Below are 27,993 nucleotides of genomic sequence, written 5' to 3'. Positions count from 1 at the left end.
CTAGCTTCATATCAAACTGATGAGTTTGAGCTCTTACACAACAACGTTAAATCATATGCTGATTGCATGCTGTCACAGGAAAAACAAACTCATCTCTCATGAAACAGGGAAGTTTTTTAGCAGCTTGAAGACTTTTTTTTTCTGCAAAACACTTCTTTAAAGGCATACTATGCAGGATTTTCCTAAAAAAAAACAATGTATAGACTCATATAAAAGTAATCCATCACTTATGACCCACTAGAAGTGTGTGGCGGTGTATTTATCTGCAGAGACTCTGCCCTCTGCAAGTATTTTCTTATTATTTTGCTGTGTTTGGGACGCCTCTGGGTGTCACGCTTTGGGCAGTTGGTGTGTAACCCCCAGCCAATAACAGCGTGCAGGGTGTGAGGTCGGGACTCGTAGCGTAGCGACCAGGTTACATCGCTGTCTCTGTCTCTCTCCTCTGCTCCGCTCTGCTCTCTGTCTGTGTCATGGATATATAAAGAGCTGCAGGTCTGTGTGTCTGTTTGACCGAGGGCGGGGCTGAGATACACACATACAGAGCACAGAGGCCACAGCGCACAGGATGAAGCTCTGCATTCATACAAAATCCAGCAATGCGGCACCTTCCCGCAGGGTTGTGCGGAGGTGTGTGGAGATGTGAGTGTGTTTATTTGTGCTTTAGAATTTAACCACTGTGAAACAATCAGAAAATAACATTTTATCCGTTTTATCTTTTATCTGATTCAACAGCTTTGTTCTTAACAGTGCCGCTCACTCTGTTCATTCACTCTCTAACTCGCCCGACCACCACTGCTCTATCGCTGGTTGGACCGGGGAGGAGAGGCCAACTTTGGATGCTGTCACCAACTGACAAATCTTGCATAGTATACCTTTAAAATTAATGCAGTGAAACAACAACAGATGTAGTAAACAATTCTGCATTAGAACACTGACATCATCTCATAAACTTTGATCTAAATATATCACTTCTGAGATGAGTTAAGTTGTCAGAAATTACTGTAAAAATGACATGTCTTACAGCCAATGGGGAGACAATGAGACCAGTAAATCTGTAAATCAAGTATTCAGTCTTTTTTCTCGTGCATATATGTACTTATGGGGAATTACACCAGTGAAATTAAACTAGCCTATGCCAATTTTGCAGTGCAACTAATCACCATTTCAAGGACGTGGGATAGGCAACTGGAAAAAAAAAACAGTGCTCGATATACAGGGGAAACAATTTAACTAGTGGGCGGGCAGAAGTGTCACATTTTTCCTGCCCTGAGTCAGGGTGGGTTTTAAAAACTGTTTAAACTGTCTTTAGGCTACCAAACTAAATGTGAAAGCCAATGATGAATGCGCTAGGTTGTAATAGGCCTGATGCAGAACTGCAGTGGTTGAAAATACCTTGTGAATGGTCCTGATGAGAGTGTGCGCTGCCTGCCGATGAAGAGGGAAACTAGGCTAGACGAGTGATCCGCTCGGTGCGTCAGGACGCACAAGATAACCGCAGATGGCAGACTATCCCAGTTCAAACGGATGATTTCAACTCGTATATTTCTTTTGATAACTGCATGCAGGTGAAGAGTCAACACTTTAGGGTGGGAAAAAACAGAAGCGTCCCGTGAACAGATACGCATCAGACATCCAAGAGTCTGATTTGCCTTGCGCAGACGTTTTTCTACGGTGGCACATTTGCTCACATGCTCACCATCTAACCAGCGACGGACGGACAAAACGATTGCAACTTCAATTTTGTCAATATTCCACCACGGTGTCACATTGCCGTCACCGCTTGACGTTGTAGTAACTCGCAAGTCATTGTTGTTTTTAAGCAGGACGATGGTGTCGTCGTTATTTATTTTGATGCCCACACCGGCGCATTTTCGTGAGAATCTTCTCTGTCCGTGAGGATTTTCTCCCTTACTGCCTTTATCATATTCTTAGTCGGGTGGATTTTTGTTCTCTCTCCCGTGTTTCGTTGGTTTGTCTTTAAGATAGCAGGCTATTAATTTTTAATTCTTATGCATCCGCACGAAGACGGGACCAGAGAGGAGAAAACGAGTGATAACCAGAGGGGGAGAGAAGGAGAAGGAGGCAAGTGAGGAGAGAAGCGAGAATGAATGAGACACATTGAGCAATCAAGGAAAAGGAGATTGGAGGAATCAAGGTAGGAACGAAGCTGTTTTTCATGTTATATGTTCTTACAATACATGTGATACCAGTGCGACAGTTATAGCATGTAATGTGCACCACCCAGGCTTCCCGTAAAGGCTGCGTGAGGTGTTCAGGCGTGTAAGCCGATTTATTTATTGATATTTTCTGCTTTGACAAATACGGAGTTTTTACGCTGCGTTAACAGCAGTCGCTTCATATTTGAAATGCGTGCTGGATGCTCTGAATTAGTCGGATTTGAGAGTACTCCCGTTCGTGGGCCTATGCATTGCACCGTGGCCTGCACACTAATAGATTTCGGCAATTTTAATTAATACATACAGTCTGGGAGCAGGGAAATGACTGCTTGCTTGTCCTATTAAAAGCAAAGTGGTGGAGGAAATTTTCATTTTGGCTGAATGGTGACTGAGGTGGATTATGAGACTGTGAAATAGCCACTATAACAATATTGTGAGTGATGAACTAATTTTTATTCCTAGTGTCATCTCTTCCAGAAAAAAAGTCGATGAGGAAAAGAGATGTCCTGGGTTATACATATGTTTGGTACATATGTGTTTCAAGCAAACATCCCTCTCACCATGTCTTTTTCTTTTTAAAGCACAAGTTCCTTGTGAAAGAAAGAAATTAAGTAATCTATTGACTATTAGAGGAATAAATGCATCACAGTAAAGTCCAGAGAGCCTCAAAGTGAACTGCTCTCTCCATCCTCCCATGTCCCAGAGTAAACCATTAATCCTCCACCTTGTCAAATCATTACCTATACATAAGCCAGTTGTTCTCAGAGGGTTCTGTGGAGCCTCAGGAGTCCTTGAAGAATGTTTCAGGGTGCCCCCAACAAAATGATGTGTACTTTAATTTCCTTTGAATTGAACTTGTCTGAAATCCCAATTAAAAGGTGTACATGTTCCCCCTGATAGGTTAATGTCTTAAATAATAAATGTATCACCTCATTACAGCATAAAACCACAGCAGGAAAAGATCCTCGCATATAGCCAGATTTCCAATGTGACCCCGTAATGTTTAGGGGCTCATATTATGAAAATTGAGAAGCCTTTATATTGTACTATGCTGAAATAATTCCCAATATAATAAAGCATCTAATAAAAAGGCACCAACAGCCTGCATTGTAGTTATGATGGAAGAAATTAAACCTTTTGTCTTTGTGTGTTATTATGATAAAATTGATCCCGAGGAGGCAGACGAGAAAGACCCTGAAAACAGTTATTTTCTGCTGGTAAGCCTTTTCCTCATTTCACCGGGGTGCATTGTGTTTGTCCAATTCTTGGGGAAAAATTGGCATGTCTACTATTCTGAAGGGGCTGAATGAAATTCAAATTCTTCAGGTGGTAAAACAGCAATATTGCAACTGTCTGATTGCATTATCTGGGCATTCAAGAAGCCAGACTTGGAATTGGTTTACTGCCAAACACTCTCCCCGGGAAGACAGAAGGATTTATTTCCCCCTTGTCTGTGTGTCACATCACCATCAGAAAAATTATTCTCGGCTTTCAATGGGTGAATAATAATCATACATTAGCATGGCATTAATGATCGTCAGACTTTTAATAAGTCACTAATCATAATTAGATTTATTTCAGTGTGAGTTTCAGCATTTTGGGAGGCTCTGCGATACCGTGGTCAGGATTGGACGACCATATTATTCTGTTGAAAGTACCAGCTGTGAGTGAAATACTTTATATGGAACCTGCCTGATGGTCTTTGCACAGGAGGACTGAATTATTTGGATTTATTAAATGTATTTAGTTTTAACAAACGTGCATTCTCTGTATTCTGTATGTGTGCTCAAGCACGCATGCAGACGACAAATGCACAGACTCACATGCTCCCTTAAACAGCATGTGTGTATATGCACGCACGCACACATCCACATACATACTGTTTTTATGAATAAGAAAAATAGGAACATGTCCCCGTAGTGAGTACTCCTATGTTTCCTTTGTATTTTTATTTCTCTTTCCTATGTGAAATATGCATGTACCCCCTACAGCTCTTTGACAAGGTTAACTAAATGAATATGTTAATAGAAAATAAGCAGAAAGACAGAGCACTAATATGAATTTCAGAAAATGACCTATGATGTTTCATATCCTCGGGACAACTAAATGTATTACATATAGGCTAAAGAATAATGTGAGAATAACATTCACCAGATATTCAGATTTTTTAACATTTCACAATGTATAAATGTTTCCCAGCATCGTTATTAATTACAGCGTGGGACACATATTGAACGCTACATGTCAATAAGGGATTCTTAATTTTGACACTGCATCGAGATTTGTCCGTAACCTGTGAAGGACACTGACATCCTTTTCACGCATAGGATGGTGTGAAATGAAAATGAGTGCGGCTTTTACTAGCAGCACACATTATTGTGCTGTTGCAATGGGCTTTGGGGTAACAAATAACATTTTTGAAAATAGAGATAAAACTAGTATGCTGCGGCGGTTATATAAGAATTCACTGAATCAACGATTCAATTATATTTTCTATTTTGAGATTAAAATTATCTTCGATTTTCTATTGTGTCCCCCATTTCAACAGATGATAAAACTATTGTAACTATTGTTAACATATCAGTTTTGATTTGTCAAAAAATGTAAGACAATTTTATATATGCCCATACACAAACTATCATGGATGAACAGAACAAGGATTTCCTATGCCCAACAATACATTTCCATTCATAGCAAAACATGCTCCAGTTAAATTTAAAAGGGACAATAAATATAAACCTGCAGCTACCATAACACAGCACAAAAAATGTAGCGATTACATGTTTCCTTTTTGTTCGTCTTGCGAGAAAACTTGAATGAGAATTTGAAGGATTGTAGCCGTTTTTCATCTGTGCCAAACAAAATGATCCTGTGTCTAATTTTAAAAGTAAAAATTAAACATTTTTTCTGTTTTTAATATGAAGTTGAAATTATTGCACCTCTTTATTATGACCATATCCAGATTTGTCCTGATGTAGTCTTAACACACCATACCATACACACGCTGGAAGCTTTCTCAACTTCCAGCAGGAAATGGTTGAAGAACCTTTAATGCCAGTCCGGAACAGACGAGCTCTACAATGGCACTGCAGTATATTCTGATGATAAACTTAATCTCATTATTGTCTTTTGATGATGAAAGGCCCCCAGATATGATATCTGATTAGAACTACAAGCATTGCAGGCCAGTCCGCCAGACCTCGCATTGAATTGAGGAATTTATTTTTAGTAATCATGTTCATGCTCTGTATTGATTTATCGTAATTCTAAAGATTGTTTGCAATTGTAATCTGTTTAAAACAACCCTTTGCAAGATTGAATCTGGATGGCCTTCATTTCCAAAATGACATTTTGACATAGCACACAAGGTCATTCTGATAACTGGGCGACTAGTTGCAACCTCTACCACAACAATTTTGCCCGCACCATCATCACGTATTTGCTGACCTTTGAAACAAAACGGATACGCTTTGGTGGTATACTTTTGGTGATCAGTGAGCGCTCTTCAACCAATTCTATCTCATTAGGGTGGAGGTATGCAGTGATGGATGGCTGTGCTGGGATGCATGCAGTTTTTTATGGTGTCTCATGAGGTGCTACCATGTACTGATGTACCTCTTGTGCATAGGTAAAGGGTAAGCTTTTATGCCCTTTTCAGTTGATGTCAAAAAGCTATGTCTCTGTAGGCCCGTTTTTCACTGGACTGACCTAGAAACTGTTTATTGTGTAGTGCCAGGTAGCTTTTCCTCACTGCTTCCCTTCGTAGGCAGTGTTTTTTACCTGGCAGTGGCAGCTCTGTGGTTGTCACCATCCTGATAAGACTTGTCATGACAGGAAAGCCATTATGATTATAATGACAGTTATTGTGGTCCAATGTTTTACCACCGCCGACAAAACTCACTGGAAATGGTTTTAAACAGCTGTTGTTGGACTAATTATTGCAATCAAAAATACCCTATTATGTTTTCTAAGGCAATTTGTAATGTGTTGGCTGTTTTCCCCTTAAATGCTAGATTACATTTTAGGAACTTGGACATGCATTAATGGACTGGAAAGAGAGGGATAAGGAGAGGACAAGAGAAGGAAAGAAAATAGAAGAGAGGTTGCAGAGTAGAGAGTGCAATAGCAGATGGGGAGAGGAACATAATGGGCAACAAGCAGAAAGTGTCTTTGCTGTGGTGCAGAGGTGCAAAAGCAATGGGCAGTGCGCGTCCATTTTGAAGCTTATGGCCTTTGTGCTGTGGAGTTCTCTGTGAATGTAGCCATGCACATAGCAGCTGGTAACTGCAGAGCGGCTCTGCTACATCTGGAGAAAAGCTTGAGGTGTGGGCTTTGAGAAGCCAATCTTATAGCAACCCTACCACACACTAATTCAATTCAATTGCTGCCAGCTTTGAGCACGTGTAGGCGCCAGCATGGCGAAAATGAACAAGAGCACATGAACAGAAAAAATCGATGAGGACTCTTTTTCATAAATGGAGTGGGTGTTAAATTAGCTGGATGGGACCATGTAGCAACACATTGGATTGAGTGCCTGGTGTATTTGGGTTGTATCTATCGACTGAGAGACGACTTGGTGTACAGCAGTGAAAAGACTCAGTGATGCTCAATCAATGTGACCAATCAGCCTCTCCAGAAATTCATTCAGTTTTACACAGATTTGTCAAGAGGAAGGGGACTCTGAATTGGTGTTTAAAAAGTGCATCACTGCAGTTTCGACGACAAAATTCAAACTGCCGCTTGTAATGGCCGCCTTTGATTGCCCTTTTGAGCCTGCCTTTTCCTATTAATGTTGTTAAAAGCAACTTCAAATACCAGTTATCAGCTCAGTCTGTGTTTGTCAGTTTTCATATCTTAACAAGTATTTAATGGGTTTTCAAGGCCCTGTGCCATGATCCAATTTTGAAGGCACTTGAGAATAATGATCACAAATCAATATAATCTTGCCCTACTGGTTGTCTGACATTTGAGGAAATCAGTTATGGCATCTCCTACCAAAGGTGTATAATGGCAATGGTGCTCTTAACACTGTGAGATCGATTCTGATCCCTTTGCACCTATAGCAAACCCCGCAGTCAAGGAGAAATACAATGCATACTATATATGCCAAGGGACATACAGGAAGGAGACACAACACACAAGAACAGCTTTGTTTATGGCAAATTATGATATTTTTTGGCACAATTTGAGTGCTAAATTTACAAAAACCTGAAATCACTATAGGGTTGAAAGGAGTAAAAAGGCTTTGCACACAATGAGAAAGATGGAGAGAGGGTCCATCTTAGTTAAAGCCTTGTCCTCAGGTAATTGGAGCAGCTTTCCACATCCAATCTGTCTATCTGAAAAAGGAGGAGCACACAGATGAAAGGAAACAGGGATCAATTGACCTAATAGCTTGTCCAATCAATCCTTATGTTTTTCTGATAGCTTGACGGAGGGTGTGCAGACCAGAGTGGCGGATGAGCCCCTCTAATTGGCTCGGCCAGAGCAAGCAGAGCGGGAGGCTGAGTGGTAATGGCAGGAGTAGTCGTCACTCCTCCCACCTGGCACTCTCACAGCGTCAATACACTGACACCTTTGTCCTCATTACCTTCAGCTTAGTGCCATGTACAGACCCTTCATCTGCCACTGAAGGACTCCGATGTTCCTTCATTACACCTCCGTTTACACGACCCACTTCTCACTTTCTGCCACTGACCCCTCTCGCTCAATGACTAATATAGGAGTTACTCAACATTGTCTAAGCAATCAACGCATTCAGTCAGGCAGCAGAATTTGGAGAGACGTGTATATAAACAGGAACTCCATCTGTGTGTGTGTGTGTGTGTGTGTATCTACCAGTCTGGCCCTTACAAGCAGTGATGTTCACCTGAGACTCACCTGAGTCATTCCACAGAGGAAGGCTCTGGTGGATTTGTATTTGTGTCAGCAGCGCTCCCCTTGGAGTATATGGTGTTGGACCAGTGTGAGCATGTTTGTGTTTGTGCGTCTGTGTGTGTGTGTGTGTGTCCATGCTGTGAGCTGTGAGAAGAAGCAACACCAAGAAACAACACGGGACCAAAAGAAGCTGTTTGTTTGCCTGACTGCCAAGATGGGAGTTGGAAGTGAAGCAGGTAGAGAAAAGAGAGAGGAGGAAGGGAAGGAGGGGGTGGGGGAAGGAGATGGAGCTCCTAGAAGGAGGTGCGAAAGGGCACGTATATTCATAAACAGCTGCAAAAACACCTAGAGCATAATGCATACAGTAAGCAGATGCCAGATGAGACAAAGGGGGAAAGTGCACCTTGATGGAAAAAGTCCATAAACACCTAGAGCAATGAACTTCAGGAGAGAGAGAGAGAGAGAGAGTGAGAGAGTGCATCCGGAGTGGATTAATTAAGGATTATAATTATGTTGGGACTATGCATGTCTCACCTGAGACTGCCCTGTGCCACTCTTCTCCAATCCTCAAGCCCACTGCTCCTCTGCACATATGGACACAAACCACAGGAAAATACTATTCATGCTTGTGGTATCATAGATTCACCCCTCTGACACTGTGCACAAAAAGGGAATGAACACCATATTAACCTCTTTGTTGCTTTTTTTTTTTTCAATGCACAAAAATTTTCAATATTTGGTTGTGGAAACCAAGTTAATTATGGTATCCACAAGAACTGGCACTAAAGAGCAATTTTCTATTTAAACCTGTATTAATACTTTTTTTCCCACTTATGGGCAATGGAACAAGCTGTAAACACACCACCGACATATTATCACTGTAAATAGTTGCATAAAACATAAACATAAGTAAACGTAAGTAGTTGCCTATTTACACATCCAGTATACATAAGCAGCATTAACATTCATTTAGAGTTGTGTATCTGGCCACCTGGCGATATTCATTCGCCTTCTATGTTTTGGTTTCCGTCAACTCCTGTAGAAATCTCTGGCTGTTTATCTGCTAAATGCTTCACTGTGTTCACCAGCTAGTTGCTGACTTTGTCTGTCTGCAGTCTGGTGCTCAGCAGGTAGCATGGGTCATTGTCAGAGCTTTTTCACTGAAAACACCTGCTGAAGCTGGAAATGGGGTTGCTCAGAGCTGTAAAGCTGTTGAAAAACAGTTAAAATCCCAAACTTGCAAATTTTACTGCCTATTTTCAAGACTACTACTTGTTCCTACAATACTACATATTCATTGCAAACATTGCATTATGGAATCAGTGACGGCACTCGTTGTTGTGGTGCAACTCTGAATGTCTTATTGTTGTCTTATTTTTGTCCATATACTACAGAATATCACTATCAGGCACACTGTCTATCATCTACCTTCCACTACTAGTGAGAAAACAAGATTGGTGAATGGTTTCTTGGTTGTCTGATTTTGGAGACATCTTGGATCTTCCTTGGGCTACTAAATATAAGAAAATAAAGATTGTGATTCAAGCCATACCACAGCTGTACTCAGCGGTTGTGACATGCTCTGGAGACACAGACAGGGGAGGGAATTTTTTCCACATTTCCTCCCTACATTACAAAGATAGTATTGTGGTTGTAATGTCCCTTTTGTATCATTTATGAAATAGAGCCCAGTGTGGCTGCACAGTGGTCATCAACTAGCACCCAGGTGTGGATTTAACAGTATCAATGTGAAATAATGTGTTGCTAAAAATGAGTGCATGCTCAGCAAATCTTCCCTGGTTATGTGAAGTCTAGTTTTTAGAAACAAACAAAAAAAACAAACAAACAAAAAAACAGTGCAGTGCAGCATTTTTTAGTAACTGAGTGCTTTGCTACTTTCATTTGAAATAGGGACATAAATTGGGGAATGTTTAATAAAAAGAAAAATAAACAAACAACAAAATGATGGGTATCATGACTACATATTGCATGGTGAAGGACATATTTCTGATAAAATAATCTGGCTCGTCTGTCAGGATATTAATGTGCTTATAATCCAGTAACGATTACTATCACACCACTTGTGCTCCCATCCTGTAGTGCTATTAGAGTATGAAAATGAACCACACGTGATAAATCATCTGACCACAAAGTACACTTGCCAGACCACAACTTAACCTATGGCCACCTCACGGCTCCAACACAACACACACAACATGAACTGACCAATAAACGCACACACACACACACACACACACACACACACACACACACACACACACACACACACACACACACACACACTTGCTCTGCAGCCACAGACATTAGGCATTTAGAGAACAGAATGGAAAAGGATTTAATTGAGTCTTTGATCATTATAGAATTACCATGTGCCTTCTTGGCACCCTGGTTATTGTTTCATGGATTAATCATTTTCATTCCACAAATTGTGGAATCCACATAGCAAATCAGTGCGCTGCCTGCTTGACATAGATATGCAGTTGGAGCAAGGGAATTTTAATGTGCCCTCCAATTGGCTCTAGTCGTCCATGCGACTTGATTTATTTGAAAGATTGGTTTTATTGATTTACTGAATTAATATGGTGCCAGTTTAATCAGTGTGCTATGGAACTATGCAGAATTTGGCATCTCTGTGAACTCAAATGAATTGAGTGTACAATATTGATCTGGTTATCCACAGTATTTATTCAGCTATTTGTCTAAGGGCTGATTAATTCAGTGTGTACGAAATAATGTAGGTATGTGTTTATGAGGCTGTGCGAGTGTTTATGTTTGTGTGTCTCTCCCTCTCTCTCTCTCTCTGGTAATTTCGTCTGTTATGGACTGCAGGTTCCAACCTTTTATTGGAATAGCAGCATTTACAATTTATACCTATCCCTTTCCCTACATGCAAAAGCACGCTTGCTGTATGTCATAAAATGACACATCACATGCAGGCTCAGCATTAATGCACACATGAACATGCATGCGCACACATGCACACAAAAGTACAGTATATACATGTATGAGAACCGTGCCTGGATGAGTGCAGTGTGTGAGGTGTGATTATGTAATAGCAGTATGTAATATAATGTATGGAAGGTAGAACTGGAGCCGTGTTCAGCACCGGTGTGGTGATTGAGCAATATCTGTCAAAGAGGGCCAGAGGAGGGAGAGTAGTTCTCTAATTAGAGCTAACTCAGGATGGATATGGATGCTTTCTGACAGCTGTCTCATCTGATTCGGCTGCCTGTGGAAGAAGAACATTTGTTTGGAGATGTTTGTTTAGGCTCATTATGGATAAAAGCAGAGGCTTCACACATCTCTTTCCTCCTATTCCATGTGTAATGGAGGACCACCGGTGTTGAAATTACACAGGAGAGAATCTCAGCCGTCAGTTGGTTGCCCACATTTATAGAGCTAGTTCTGTTCACAAGATACTGCGCAGTTCCAGTTGTAACCTTACACGGTTATTTGAGCACACTGGGTTAAAGACATCTGACTGTATTAGAGAGATCATCAGCAAAGAAAATGTTTTTTTTTTAAGTTTGACATATAAGTTCTATGACTGTATGCCGTTGTAGATGTTATCGCACATCCTGTAAGCTATTGCGGACTTTAGGAGAAAAGTCCAGTGAGAGCAATTGTGAGCTATACTGAGGCTAAACTCTGCCATGTAATGAAAAACAGCAAAAATGAAAACCCCTACTCCACATGTTTACTTAATCATATGATATGAACCACAGCTCAGGTCATAATTATCATATAAGTTCAAAGAAATGCAAAGGGCAGCACTCTATATTCTGCTGGCATTTCTGCTGTGTGCATTATGTTACACTGTGTATAGTTAATAAGATGAATGACTTAAGATACCGTAGGAATGATCCTTAGGCTTACAGACAAATAGGGCGTGGGTTAGTTCCATTTTGTAAAAAAATAGAATTGAATGTAATTTATTATGCCCTGCGTTGTATTGTGTGTGAGGTTTTCAAGAGGAGCCATGTGTGGACGCCTGAGATTCCTTACCCACAAGGAAACAATAACCTTCAATACTATGCAACATTTTCACAGAATGTTTTTTCTACTGCAGCACTACTTCACGCTTTACGTGAATGCCAGTAACTTAATTATAACCAGATCAAGGCAGTACTCAGATTATTGCAGCTGCCATGTAAACATGTTAACTGGATTTTCTTAGTTGAATTAAAGCCAGAATTGAAGAAAGGATAACTCAATTGACTGACCCCCGAAATCAATCGTTTTCTGTACTCTGGCACACACCTCCATCCTGATTTCTTTTGGCGTTTTGATTCTGTACGAAGCGGCGTTTCTGCATAAACAGCGACAAGGCTATCGTAGCTAAAACAAAGCTAAACACACGTTTTTTTGGGACGACAGCAAAATGACTGTCATGTTGCAATTAACAAGTGACAGAGCTTGTGTTATGGGGGGGTTTGATAAATTCATTATCACAACAAAACATAGGCACAAAGTCCCTCCGTTTGCCTCGTGCTGAAAAGATGTTTTGATTGGCTACTTTGCATCAAACAAATGATGTAAATGACAAATGATGTGAATGAGTTATTCAGTGAAAACAGGTTAAAGGTGTGTGTTTAAACAAACTATTTCCCATGGATCTACTACTTCAGGTCCCTGCGAAGCTGCTAGACTGCATATTTAACTTCATCTCCTCTAAACCTGAATTTTCCCCCCTCTGTACTCACAGTCTGAATGTATCCGCATTAACCTCTTTTCTGTGCTTTTTCTGTTACCCTCTTAACAATTTGTTCTGCCCTCGCAGACTCTATTTGTCGACTAGTCTAAATAATTATGGTGCTTCAGCCCACATTCATACCTGTTTGCTCACCTACCATTTGCAGTTCACAAACCTAAATGTCTATGTGCTCACTGGTTCTCTAATATGTGCCCGTTTACACTCTCTTGCCCCTGCACTCTGCACCTGCATGCACTTGTATGGACTATCCTTCCTCTGCGAGTGTACTAACGTTTGCCCTACACTCACCTTCTCTCCTGCTCATGTGCCCCTCTCACTCACCTTCCGATGCTAGCAGATATGGATGGAAATACAAATGACCCCTGATGAACCCAGATATTGAGCTGTTTTAAAGCTGGAGGCTTTAGATAATATCCCTTCCTTGCTTCAACGTGCTGGTGAAGGAGGGGCCAGAGTTTCTTGCTACATCGGGGTTTTATGGGATTTATGACCCCCATCCTCGGCAGCTATCTTTCCCTCCACTGGCACTTCTCCCACTGGCTAGAATTAGCAAGCGAGGAAAACAAACAAATTACAAGGAAACAAACACAACAGCTAATAAGCATGTAGTGACATGAAGAGAGCGCTTTCAGCAGGATGCAGGCTGAGAGAGGGAGAGGGAAGGAAAGAAGGGCAGGGTATAATCTTCTCTTCCTCTCCCTTGTCTTCTGTTTCTGCATTTCCCTCTAATTTCCTCCTGCCCGGCTGTCCCTTCCACCCTCTGTGACTCGCCAGTGGGGCTCTCCGAGGAGATCATCTCCGAGCATGGGCAGTGTGAGACAGATGGGCGGATGATGGATCTGACGTGATAGACAGCGGGGTGATGGATGGCTGGCTGGCTGATAGGGGATTAATGCAGTGCTGAGGCCGCTGCAGCACAGCGGATGGCTTAGTGATAGATAGATAAAACTGACGAGCAGATAAACAAGAGAGCGCTAATCCACGCCCCCTTGATGGACAGAAAATCAAAGTGAGGGAAAAGAGCCACAGAGGGAGAGGTGGACCTTTATATCACCATCGCTGGGTGTTGAGCTTTAATGGGAGGGAACGTAAGTGGATGCAAGGTGAGATGAGGTAGGGGGCTTCTGAGAGTTTATGTTGTAGTGGTGTGTAGGCATGGGTCAGTGAAAGCACATGTCTTTTCGAGCCAGGCTTAGTGCTGGATATGTTGGACGAGGGCGGGAGTTTTGGTGATATGGCATTGCAGGTGACAGCGAGGGCTGGTGATGCGCTGTTTCGAGTGATGGCGAACAGTTTGACTGTGGAGGAGAGATTGGGCATAGCAGCAAATTGGCCATAGTGGGATGTGATGATTGGACAGCAGCGAGTGTGCTGGTCGGGGATTGAAGATAGGAATGATTGTTGTGTTTGTTGGTATTTTTAATGCACTTCCCCCGGTGCAACAGCTTAACCCTCTGTGCAGTGTACGAAAATAAAGGTTTTGGGTCTCTATGTTTATGCAATTCTGCCAACTGGCGAGTTGAAAAGGCCTGTCGTGATGAGAGGAAGAGAAAAAAAGAGCGAGGGGAGTGGAGGACAAGCCCGGAGAGAGTTCCTCTGAAAATAGGGAGCAAGCTGCCTATCCCTGCGTTATTATCGAGCGCTAAGCTTTGTCTCTGTTCACCGTTTCAGGGGACCCCAGGGGTTCTGGCATCGATCCGGTGTGCTCAGAATGCACTCCGGTGTCACCTATTTAAACACAGTGAGCCGCTAGCCAACTGAGACGAGTCTTTATTTATCAAGCCTCTGATTTTGGCTGCACGGATGACAACCTGATTAGTACTTAAAGGAGCTCTTAAATCTTTTATTGCAATGGGTGGAGGAAATCTATATAGAGAGGGAGACAGCAGTCTTAGTCAGAGAGAGTTATGGAGGATGAACAGAGAGGGGAGGTGAGGGACTGTGTCATCCATGGGGTTAATGAAGGGGAGGGACAGACTGGATGAGAAGTGTGTGACAGAGATAGTGAGACAGAGAGAAAGTGTGTGACTGGGAACAATGGGTGAGAAGTAGAAGGAGCGAGTGGATGAGAGCAAGAGAGAGCATGTGACTGAGGAGTGGTGGCAGAGATCGGGGGACCAGATGAGAGCACAAGTGGCCGGGACAATGAACGAATGTGGAATGAGTGGGTGTGAATATTGTGAACAAGTGAAGGCCTGAGCAAATGGACAAATTGCTAAACAAACAAGTGGCTGATGACTGTGCATTTGTGTGCGTTTGTGCAGGATGTGCACATGCGGGCAAATGAATGAGTGAGGCATGATGGAAGAGACTAAGTGAGCGAGTAATGGGGGTTAGTGATGGGTGTGTTGACAGAAAGTGTCAGCTTTAACCACGCTGACCCGCGAATACAGGCTGCATGCACAAGTGGCTGAATTTGAGTGCCAGCTTGGACGTGAACTGACTGTAAAATTGGATCTGAATTTCGAGTTGGATGTGAAATGAATGCAAATAGGAAAAGTAGGTGGATGGTGTTTGCGCATCTATCTCTATGTGTCAGTCTCCTGTCGTTTCTGTATCATTTTAGATGAACCCAGGAGATGAGCATCTTGCCAGCATCTTGGGCACATAGATGTAGCTACATTTGAACACCTCGTTTCATCTCCTGTGTAATTATAGCCGGTGGGATTGATCTGTGATTTTTTTTTCAAGGAAAGTCCTCTCCTTGCCTCTTGTCATCATCATCAGGGTACCGAAATGTATGCTTGTATTTTTAATTCATAGATTAAGCTCCATTAAATTATAGTCCCAATCTTCTTGGCATGCTGTAACTGGGAACCATTTTGTTTCATGTTATAGATGAGTATATTTACTCTCGTAGGGAGAGGAACACTAAGCGATGCCAGTGCTCGATTAGAGAGGAGCTGTTACTAGAGAGCAGCAAGGTAATTTATTCTCGCTCTCTTTCCCTTGGGATGCCAATGGCCGATTCACTTTCAACACCAAGATACGTGTGTATATATTTGTTTACAGTATGTGTGTGACACTAGTGGCAGGCTGATGTAGTGGGATGTGTGGGACGAGGCTATTGTCTGTCCTGCAGCCTGTGCTACACTCAAATCCTTCCCCCTCTCACCTCGTCTCTGTCAGTAACAGCGGTTGCAAAACAATACGACCCGTGAAATGTCAAGAGAATTAGCATGGCATAAATGCACACACATTGTTTACTGGCTCCCCTTCTCTCCCGGCCTTTCACTTTTTCCTGCTCACCTGTCTCTCTCACCTTCTTGTCTGCCGTGGCCGTGTCTCATGCTCCCTCCACCACCCTTGGCTGCAGCATGCTTGTCTGACCCTGTCGTAGTCTCCTTCAGGGCTTGTGTCTTGGTGATCAAGCTCCATTATTCATGCTGTATCGTGTTTCGCCATCAATTCCCGCAATGGAACAATTGAGACAGATTTCCCTGACTGTCACAATAGCACCGAGACTCAGCAGAGGTTGGAAATGGGATTAGCCTTAAATGGAATTTAATTTTCACCGTCGTTGTCTCCGAAGCTTGTCTACCACCCAGACACCATGACGCGCTTCGGTAGTGCTTTCACTAGTGTGTGTTGTGTGTGTGTGTGTGTTTTGTGTGTGTGTGTGTTTGTGACAGAGAGATTAGGCCTACTCCTGTGCTTTACAATAGCAATTGTAGCATTTGTAATGTGATACACATGTGCAACTGTATGTTATTTTTATAAAGCACTGTCATTTAACTGTGCAGCAGTATCACTCAGTTTTATTCAAGAAAGTCTTGCATTGACAAGTTAAGACAGTAAGATGTCAGTGCCTCAGTCTATAATACAGCAGGAGATGGAGACGTTTTTTTTGGGGGGTTTCTTCTGAGTGATGGAAAAAAGAAGCAGCACATAACAAACAAAAGGAACTTTCTCTAATATCTTTAACTCTCATTTTTGTGTCCAGTGAGTAAGAAAAAAAAAACATCAATCAATTACCAGACTTCAGCCACAGCGGCGGGTACTTCTTTGACATGAAATGTATAAGCGAATGAATGAGTAAATAGATAAATGAATAAGTACTGTCGAAGTGTGAATCAATGTTTATAGATCGGCATCCAAAGACCTGCTGTGCTGCAGATGAAATGAATGAGGTGGTGGTTGTGTGTGTGTGTGTATGTGTCAGTATGTGTGTTTGTCAGTAAGGTGGGATGGGAGCTGGGTTTGGAGGCTGCCATGATGCTTTGAATCTGCCTTTAAATGTATAGGTGTGGGTGTAAGTGTGTGTATGTGAATGTGTTCGTCCGCTAGTGTGCAATCAGCGTATTTGTTTTCTGAATGCCAGCGGGGGATGCTGTTTCTGATGAATTCTGTTTGGTGTTTTTCTGACTTCCCTTCTCTCTTTTTCCATGAGCTTAACATAAACATGATCAATATTTGAATTAATGTGTGAGTAAAGAAGCAAAACATGTTGCACTGGCCTTGGAACAGGCTTCTACCCCAACCCCCCTCCCACAACACAGCCTCCAATGCAGCTGGGCTTAGGGAAGTCAAGAGAAGAGTGAAGAGAAAGAAAGAGCAACAGAGCGTGGGGAGGAGAAGAAATAAGTGTTCATTTATAATGAACACATTATGGGGGTAAACTGGAATGCATTCAGCTTTTAGAATCTGTCTTTTTTGCTGCTGTATTAATTTTACTAATCATTAGTTGAGAGGTAATTATGCCTTGCTGCATGGGTGATGCCTCTTGTCAAGAAAAGCAGCGGTGTGGTGAATGACATGTGCGCTCAAGTGTGGGGGGTGTACGTTAGGTATAAAGAGCAGTGACTACAGAATGGCTAGACAGGCCACAGGTGTGGGTGTTGGTTCAGGGGAGGGTGTGAGTGTATGTGAGAGAGAGAGAGAGAAAGAGAGAGAGAGTTTGTGTGTTGTGTTTGCGTGCGAGTGACAGGGTGTGAGGCTCAAGGGGCAGAACGGTGATTTGTGAGTATTGTATTCCTGTAATCTGCTCAGATCAGATCAACTAGAGCCAATAATGCAACACTGAGTCGAATACTACACTGCTCTTTCTTCATTTCTCTTTCTCTCTCTCTCTCTCTGTCTCTGTGTGCCCCTCACCCTCTCTCTGCCTTTTTTCTTTTCACTGCAGTGGGTGCCAGCTTTGCTGCAGAGGGAAAGATTGAGGAAAGATGTAGAGAGAAAGAGAGAGAGAGAGAGAGAGCGAAAGACAGACTAGAAAGAGACAGGAAGATGGATGGTGAGAAATGGAGATAGAACTAAGAGAAAGAGACTCTGAGAACAGAGGAGGAGATAGAAGGTGGACGGGATTGAACAGCAAACGATTACTGCTCTGTGTGTGCTCCTGGTAGAGCCTGATACCGAATCAAACAGTGCTGTTTCTCTCTATTGACACAAATAGACACACACACACACACACACAAACACACACACACTGGCCACAAGCATTTGAGTTTGTTTTTGGCCAGTGCTGGGTGGTGCTTGGCAGAAGAAATTAAGCCTAACAACCGTGGCATCTGTCTCAGCAGCAGGAGAGTCCCGCCTCCCCACCCACACATGACCTGCCCTGCTTTCATTCACTGAACGCCTGCTGCCAGCCTCAGGATGGGCCGCTGCCTCCGCCACTGCCCGCCACCCCCCTCCATCCTGGCCTCTCTGCATTGCCAACCACTCTGTGCCCGCGCCCATGTTTCCCCCCTCGAGCAACAACCAGGAGCCTAGTGATATGGCTGCTTCAAATATTCATAACAGCCACGCTGCAACACAGCTCTCTCCTCCCCTCCATTTTGAGAGGCAATTTTCATGCTGTAGCTGCTGTTAGTGTGAACATGGTTTCACTGCTCTGAGTCAACTACTCTGTGGTCAGTGTGTGTATTAACTATACTGTAAGTATTAAGCAGTGCTTTGACTCTTCAGTCCGGCCTCCCAACTGATTGTGCATGGAGCTAAATATAAACACTCATCCTTTTCTCTTTGCTGCCATCCCTCCATCCTCTCCTCAACCCTCCCCCTCACCCATGGCTGGGCAAAACCACCAGCATGCTAAAGGGGTCGTGCTGTTTTACGCCACATTGAAACCCAACCGCAGTCGGGGAAGAGCAAACTAGCACACATGCAAAAGAGACACCGATGCTATACATAGACAGGAGCAGGCATACCACAGGCACACATGCTGGGCCAGTGCGTAATACATGCAAAAACTGTTAGGCAAAGAAATTTATCTGGACTTCTCTGCACACACGAACATGTAGCCCCGCAGAGTGATGTGAGAGGCGGCTTCCGGGGAGAGAAGTTCTACTATGTGTCTCTCAGGAAGCCACAGGCTGGATAAACATCCATTTGGAGCAGCAGCAGATGCCTCCGTCTCCCTCTAATGCCCGCTCCTCCCTTCCTCTCCGCTCACATCGTACCACCTCCTCACTCCTAACACCTCACATCCCTCTCTCTTGCTCTCTCCTTTCTCTTTTAATGAAGACTACCCCCCACTTGTTCTACCCTTCCCTCTCAATCTCCCTTTCATTCGGCCACCTCCCCTTCTTTACCCACTCCCTATGTTGTCTCCATTTCTCTCCATTTCTGTCCTTTCTTTTATTCTCCATCTCTTCTCATCATGCAGGCCGCCTGCTAGCTCTGGGCCCTGCTGCTTATCCTCCGTATTCACTCGTTGTATCTCCAGATTATTTCTCTGGGGGGCATCCTGTGTGTGCTCTCCACCATACTGTGTTATCTAGCTCATCAAGTGGGTTGGAGTGGATCAGGATGAGTGGGGGTTGAGGCTTGATGCTCTGGCTTGTGGCAAACAGGTGGCCCATAGGGACGAGCACTAACAGTGATAAGTACGAAGGCATGGGAGGATGGTAGTGTTTCTATAGCAATCTGTTTGGAACTGGCATGGTTTCTAAACAACAAGCCATTATTTAAGGTGTGCCATCAATATCATGAAGTTGTGAAGCTACACAGTGGGCCCACCAACCGCTAGTGAGCTGCAAGATGGATGAGATGGCTGCTGGAACTAATGTGGCAGCTGAGTCTTGAGGCATGAGCCTGAATAATATCTGGCTTAGCAGTTAAGTTCTAGAGCTTGCTTTTATGTGATTATTTTAACTGCATTTGGGCACCTGCAAATTGGCATTGATCATTGCTGGTTGGCTGGCTTTAAACGGCTGGGCCACTGTTTAATGTTCCTGTCATGGAGGGGTTATCGTGTAGCCTGTTTCTCCTGTCTCCTGTCCTCGCAATAGCTAAATGGCAAGTCATCTTCCTAAGAGAGAGGGAGAGAGAGCATGAAAAAGAGAGCGGTGCAGCATGGAGCCCTTATTAAAGCTGTCCTCCAAGGCTGCCCTCTGACTGATTCCCCCTGTAAATCTCTCCTTTAATTGGAGAGGGCACAAGAAGAGAGGTGCAGTCTCAGTCAAATGTATTCTGTGTGTCTGAGGATGGATGGGGGAGAGAAAGATAGAGGCAGAGAGACAGACAGGGAGAGCGACCGAGGTCCTTAGAACCTGTGGGTGGAGACCAAACAAAAGTCAGAGATATAAACACGATGAGGGTTTGTGAAGTGAGATGACATATTTACATTCGCCTGGGAAGTTGGAGGTGAGATGATGAAAAGGTAGCACAGTAATGGAGAGAGATGGGCAGAGAGGTGCGCCAAGGGTGATGCAAGGAGAGCAGAAGTACAATGGGCGAGGAACAGAAAGTAATGGAGGGAGACAAATAGAAATAGCTGGCAGTGAAAGAAGTGTGTGTGTGTGTGTGTGTGTGTGTGTGTGTGTGTGTGTGTGAAAGAAAGAGAGAGAGAGGGGCAGAAGAGACAGGCTGATTTCACCAGAGTTGCAGCCTGAGTGTCCTCCCTTAATGGGGTTGCCATGACAACAGTGTATAAGAGAGTCAGGCTCTAGCAGAGTGTGTGGTATGTGTACGTGTGTGTGAATTTGTGTACGCGTGCTCTGCTCCTCAAGTGATTGATTGTCTGTGAGACAATATACACCACAATGCCGTAACACAAGCACACCTTGGGCATTTTTTATAAAAAGGTGGGCGGGAGTTTATTTCCTTTCTCTGTTTGTTTGGTCGTATGTCCTTGTGTGAATGACAAACAGAGGAATGTAGGGAGGGAAAAGGAAAAGAGCAGCTTCTCGGTCTGTGTCATTGCCCTTCCTGGCAGAACCAAGTGGGTGTGCATTAGCTGTTGTGGACCGGCCCTGTCCCTTGTACCACTAGCAGCCATGTTGAATGAGGTTAGGTCATGTCATGCCAGTCAGGTGACGTTGTTTGGAGGGCCCAGCTGTCACAGAGCAGAGGCAGTCCCACAGGAGCACCAATCTGTCATCATTATATTAATGACACGCATTGCTCTGCTAGCAATGTCATCTCTTGTGTGTGCCAAAGCTAACGAGCAGCGCCCTAATTGTAAAATTAATTGAAAAACATTTTGATTAAAGACCACTCTCCCCACCCGACCCTCCTTTGTCTTCATCAGCTCCCCTTTCACTTTGCACCGCCATCTTTCTATCCCCCTAGTTATGTCCTCCCAGGCCCAGCGGCTCTCTCATTCATTCACTACTGTATTCTCACTTTCCTCGTCTCCTCTCACGTTTGCATCACTGACCTTCTCCCATTTTCATCCGTGCTCTGTTTCTGCCTCAACCTTTTCTAACCCACCAACACGCTCCCTAGCCCATCATTTTCTCCTCCCCTCAACATACTCATTTTCTACTATCTGTCACTCTCCTCTTTCGTTAGGCAAATGACAACTCTTTTATGTGCTCGATCTCCCTCCTCATCCCTCCCTTCCTCCCCTCCTCTTTGTCTTTTCCCATCAGGCTTCCCTCTGCGCTGCTGTCTCTCTTGTCTTTTCTCTTCATATCTCCATTACTGTCTGTTTTCTGCCCTCAGTATGTCTGTATATCTGTGATTTTATGCAGTGGTGGAGTTATAAGGGGAAAGGAGTTGGTGAGGTAGTCGTTTGTGCACAGCTTTTCCTTTTTACAGCACCCCCACTCCCCTTTAGTCCTTCTTTGTAGCCTCAGAGACTGGTCAGCCTCTGACTCTCACTCACACTCTTTCTCCTTCCTCTCTCTCCGGCAAAGCTCCAGAGCCAGAGGGAAAGAGGGAGAGAGTGATATGGCTAGTGTACATCACCACTGGTCTTTTATTCTCAAGTCGGCCCTCTCATCTTGCCTCTTTTTCTGCTGCTCTCAGTCTCCATTTCTCCCGTGTGGACTGAGGTCCAGTTTATCATTCCACCACAGGCTCCACGGCAAGATTTCTGGCTTTTGTGTAATTATATGTGTGTGTGTGTGTACATACGTGTGTGTGCTTTCTTGCACATGCCATGATCTAATTAAGTAAATGACACATTAGGTATTGTAGCTCCCTCTGTGTGCTTGAGTGCATACAGTATGTGTGAGTGCAAAATACAAGGTGTGAGAGAGTGAGGGTATATATAGGCAGGGATAATGGGAGCACCAGGGCTCATTAATGTCACTAGTTGCAGTAATGATACAGACACGGAGGAGACATTGATCATCAGCAAACGATCAATAATGGGCCGTATCGATCGGAACAACAATTTGTCACCATGCAGATCGACGTCTCTGGAAGACACCCAGCTCCCAGGGGATGGTGTTACTGCCTCACCACAGGCTCCTATGTTCATTTATTCAAGAGGAGACATAGGCATAAACAAATGCCACTTCGATGAATGTCTGTTTTGTGCATAATTAGGTAAACATAGCTCTTAGTCAGTACGAGAACGGATTCATGAATCTTCCTTTGTGAATAATAACTTCTAAATATGGCTATCGAACAGTGTGGGAGCATCCCCAAAGTCTTTGTGTTCTTAATAGCTAAGCTGAGAGCGAGAGAAAGGAAACAGGGGAAAATATACCCATATAAAACCATATCAGTGCCTACATGAGAGACTTCAGCCTGCCCTCTTTTCCTATCTCACTTTCCTGAGTCAAATCTTGTTGGCCCTTTTTACAGGACCCAGACTGTCTCGGAGAATAGCTGGCAGTGAAAGAAAAGACAGCAAAGTGACTGTAACACCGGGTGGAGTGTTGCCATAGAAACGCAGCATCACAGCTCCTGAGCAGATAACACATTCAGTGCCGTTCCCTTCATCGTGATTCCCACATCCAAGGATGGAGCGGGAACAGGTGTGATCAACAGCTTTCTTAAATATTAGAGAGGAGGGGTGAGGGAGCATTTGGCACAGGAGGGATGGTTTCTCTCTGAATTTAGAGCAAAGCCTGTTTGATGACCTTGGGGAAAGAGCATGAGACAGTTCTGAAGCCTCGCCAAGCAAAATGCAAAGCAAGGAGGTGTGATAGGCGGGACAGCTGCAAAGTTACAGTTTACTGTGTTTAACTGTGGCCATCATTTCAGTCCTTGTAAACCTTCCCTTTTCCCCTGTCTTCTTTTATATTGTGGAGAGAAAGTAAGTACAAACCAATGTTGTACAAGACATTGAATATGTTCCTCTTCACATGTGTGTGTGTCTGTGTGGGGCTGGCCCAAAGGCAGATCACCAAACAGCTGTGTGTTAGTGCCAGCGAGTAGACATTTGGTCCACTCGACCCATAACGCTGGCACGCAGGGAGGGGAATGGTGTCCAAGTCCTCCTCTCAAATCCTCAGTCCATCCGTCCATCCCCTCTCATTGTCCCCGGGGCAGCAGGAGGCCCCAGCTAAATACTGATCTGCCTGAACGAGCACAGGTGCAGCGGGGGGTCTGTCCCACTGCCAAATGTTGTGCTTCTGTTTCCTTTGGGCTTATGGGAGGGTTGTGCAGCTCTCTCTTTTGCTTCTGGAGGGATTTGAAAAGCTGCAGATGCAAGTGTTTGATCAGCCTGCCGATACAACTAGAAACAGGAGAGAGACTGAGACTTAAGTACATAAAGAAAACAGGAAATGAAACAATCCAGGAAGAAAAATTCTGTTGAGCAATTTGCAGGAATGGAATAAGTGACAACGGTGATGCTACCTTTTCAAAAGTGTTGTACAGCTCTGGGACTCACCGAGAATGGAGTGGAGGTCTGGTTGTAGGGACGGACACTGCAGTATGCCTGCAGCTGTCCTCAGGGAACAGTATTTGGTGCGGATGTGTGTGCCAGGGGTATCTTTAGAGAGTCGCGCTGCAGGCATCCCTTTGGGAATGTAGGGAGGGGAGGGTATAGAGGAGTGCTCTGGTTTCATGTCTCAATCAGGAAAGCTTCAGGAGTGCCTCTCAAGGCTCAAGTAGAGGCTAACGTCCATTTGTAGTGTATTTAAAAGAGAACGCTTGCACTTAAGGGCTACTTACTGCCTCACATAGCCTAACAGAGACGGTGAGCGAAAGTAGATACATGCGTAAAAGCCTCGGTACACTCAGAGACTGACACATAGTACAGCAAACCTCTCTCTCTTTGCATGCCCTTGCTTTCTCATTCGCTTTATGTCTCCCAGGACAGTGCTCAGAAATGTTGAATTGGGGCCTAACCCACGAAGCAAAGAGGGAGAGTCGTTTAAGCTAAGTTAAACAAGGGCACTTAGATTTTAAAGGGCCATAATCTTCAAAAAGGGGCGCTTTAAAATCAATTGACAAGACATATAAAAGGTAAAGACAGATTGAAAGCAGGAAGGTGTAGTTGTTGGCAGTTAAGTTACTCATTTTTATGAATGAGCATGTTTAATTGTACGTCATTGATACTTGTCCTGTGCCTGCGTCTTTGCTTATGTGCATGTGTCTGTAAGTGTGGGCTGTGTGTGTGTGTTTGCTGGGCAGCGCAGGTGGGCTGGATCAGTATCCAGAGCAGCACTGAGCCAGTGATTCAGCCCGCACAGTTTGGGCCAGAATCCAATCAGGGCAGCCATCTGGTGACCAATCAGGGCCCTGGCTGTGATGTCACAGCAACAGAGTTCTGAGTTCCATGGGAGCAGAGAGGGATAAATGCCATGAATCACATTGGATCTCTGTGCTGGTAACGCTGGCTAGTTGGACCACAGAGCACACTATCTGGCCATAACTACGTGAGTGTCAATGGACTGGATGATGGGGCATGAGGAGGTGAACTGTGCTGCTGACCGGGATGCTGGGTCACTGAAACCAGGCTGTTGTGAGTTGTGTGCCTGTTTATGTGGTTGTGTTTCTTTCACTGACAAGCAGCTACTGTTGACTTTTATACAAGCTCCTTCTTTATTCATGCTCCAGCAGTCTAGTCCACATGCTTAATTTCACTTTTATGTACTGTAGATGTCTTGTGGAGAAAATTGGCATTTCTGTCTCTTGTTTAACTTCACAGAGGATAGAGGTGACACTGGAGCCCACGCAGTCAGGGCACGAGGACACACTGTATCTGTTGTGATTGACAGCGCTGTTAATTCTAATGTGATTAATATTTCAAGGCTGTCCTCCGTGTGAATGCGTCTATAATGTAAAACAGTCTCAAAGAGCTTTAACCAGGTCTCTAGCACCCAGTGGGTCACCCTGACCGAGGCCTACAGTGGAAATGTTCCCAGCTTTCACACCACTTGCGGTTAGCAGGCCAGACAGAGGTGTGGGGGATGGCTGTGTGACAGAGAGAAGGAAGTCACAGGAGAATGGCTACTGTCACTACCAAAAGGCCCTCTGCAAGGGCATCAGAGGGGAAACAGGACAGGCTGGCAAGAAAGAGTCTGAGTGAAAGTTGACCTTAAAAAGCTTCACAGCACCAGATATTGCTGTAACACTCAGGCCTGTGAATATTTCATCAGCCCTTAAGCGAGTTGTAGAATATAGCTGGCGATAGTGGTACATACTGCGAAGTCTTATATTCTGTCTCCGGCTATATAGGAAAAAGGGGGTTTACATTTATATGGTTGCAGAGTCCAAACTAGCCTACAGTATTAATGCAAATCCCTCAGTTGGGATGTACAGTAGCATGGATAGAGGAGGGGGGATGGACTGTTGTGATTACTAAAAGCAGTTAAATCCACCCTCCTTCCCTCTGGTGCTTATCTGATCAGTCAAGCAACCAGCTAGCTCCTCAGCATGGGATTTAATATCAAACACAGGCCATAAGCCGTGTTCAATAGGCATGACAAGGATAAACATCAGTGGGAACACGCAACGTATTGCTGGCCTAGCCTGAATATAAGGGCAGCAGGGGTGAGACGAGCGCAGCGTCTTGACATCAGCACATACGTAAATAAACGGGCGAGAGAGTCCACGAGCTGGACCTCACATATACTTCACACAGAGAGTGCGAGCGCAACAAAGAGGAAGAAAAAAAATATATGAAAAGATAGAAAAAGAGGAGTGAGAAGGGGAGGCAATCATGCAGAGAGGAATCTGAGGGCCTAGCATGAAGGTGCAGGAGGTGCAAGGTGTGTTAGCTTATGGGGCTGTTTGTGCGTCTGTATGTGTGTATATTTGTATGTGTGTATGCCTGCTCTGCCGCCCTGGTGACTTCAGGTGTTATCTTCTTAGCCTCCAGACGTGACACTGAGATAATTAGAAATGTTAACACTCACTGGAGCTTGTACTTCTACACTTCTATGAATTCTCAGTTTCTTTCTTGCTCATTCCCATTTGCTCTTTCTCCTGTCTCTCTTTCATAAACACACACACACACACACACGTGCACATACACACTCAAATTCTATTATCTCCCTTAGCCCGTGTTATGAATGACACACTTAAAGCCTGGAATGACTTGGCCATGCGGCAGTGGATCACAATTAATGTCAACACCAGCATCTGTGAAAATAATTGTCACGACTCAATTTTAATGTGTTGATGACCTGTTTTTTTCTACTTTTAGATATATTAAGATATATTTATTTTGACTGATCATTTTTTTGTATATAGGATTATCCATTTGTTCACTGCATTTGTTGCAAATTTGATAATTTATTAGAATTGCAAGGATCGTTTGTTAATTACAGTATTTTCCAAAAAGAAAAAAGGTGAAAATGGAATGATAGATGTGAAATTAATTACATTCACAGTTGGATTAATCCTACTAAGATCAGAATCAAGGATGGTAAGTTGCATTTCTTTGCTTGAATAGACAGAGACAATAGACATCTATTTTTGAGGCAGCCAACAAACAGCCCTCGGTTTACTGAAGCAGTAGGAGGACAGTGTAGAAATTCTGACAAATGTCTTGGCTCAAAGAAAGGGAGAGATACAGAGAAAGACATGCTTACTGGAGTGTTTCACATGGAAAAATGAAAAGTGACAGAGAGCTGACAGAGGGATGACAACCTTGTTTGTCCTTTACTGGATGATCAACATGTGTTACGCAGATATGGGTCTCCAAGGTGGACATCGGACGGCTGATACAGAGGGTTCCACGCTCCACTGGAATTCCCCTGCCTTTAAATTAGCATCCTAACTCTGCTTACTCAGCTAGCGGCACAAGCTGTGGAGCAGTGTGTGAACGCCGGCGATAATGAAACTGCACACCGCCGACATCATTAAAGATAATCTTGGCTCATTTTGTGCTGGGACACATAATCCTAGGAAGATGCCGCAAACAACAGAAGTGCTAATTTTTCTAGAGCAGGGCACATAAACACCCCCCCTACTATCATCTCACCGTCTCCCACCAGTCTCCACACCTCTGACGCTTGGTTGGAGGGATGAAGAAGTACAGTAGGTTGGTTTGCAGGAAACAGATCCCAGGTCAAGGCAAAGTCTTGTCTGAAGGCGTCTCCAGCGTGTGTCTAATTGAGCGCTGTGTAGTTAATTGTTTGTGCGTGGGAGGGGAGAAATCAATCTGTTTTCTCACTGCCGTGACTTCTAGGCCCTGGGGTGAGAGACTGGAGCTGGCAGACACAGACCTACACGTACACACACATCCACAGCTCTGCCAGAAAAAAACCCCAAAACCATGCCTTGCAAGCACAAACACGCACATGCAGACCCATACGCTCTCTCCACTGGTGCACACACTGAAACACGCACGCACACACACACACACACACACGCTCCTCAGAGGAAGAAGATGTGCATGAGGGGTTATTGAGTCAGGGAAAAGTCAGATCCATCTATCGATCGGTTGCTTGCTGAGAGAGGAGTCAGGAACGTGAGACCTGCACAGGTCAGAGGGCCAGGAGACAGAATGGATGAGAGAGAGTAAAACGAGAGAGAGAGAGAGAGACCTACAGAGCTTACAGCTAGCAGCAACCTCCCCCACCCCCCCACACACCCATCCTATCTGAATGCAGAGCCAGCATTCTG

General features: G+C 44.0%; 1 protein-coding gene across 1 annotated transcript in view; it reads left to right on the top strand.

Moving 5' to 3' along the window:
- Nucleotides 1-24,753: 24,753 nt before the first annotated feature.
- The window catches only part of adgrl1a (adhesion G protein-coupled receptor L1a), a 66,498-nt gene continuing 63,258 nt past the window's right edge, over nt 24,754-27,993 (top strand). Inside the window, exon 1 of the mRNA XM_042393497.1 lies at nt 24,754-24,883. The gene's annotated coding sequence lies outside the window, so the exon portion shown is untranslated. The remainder of the gene's footprint in view (nt 24,884-27,993) is intronic.

Source organism: Thunnus maccoyii, chromosome 18, assembly GCF_910596095.1.
Source record: "Thunnus maccoyii chromosome 18, fThuMac1.1, whole genome shotgun sequence".
Taxonomy (NCBI): domain Eukaryota; kingdom Metazoa; phylum Chordata; class Actinopteri; order Scombriformes; family Scombridae; genus Thunnus; species Thunnus maccoyii.
The sequence above is the reverse complement of the archived record's forward strand: the minus strand, read 5'-3'. Positions and strand labels throughout refer to the sequence as shown.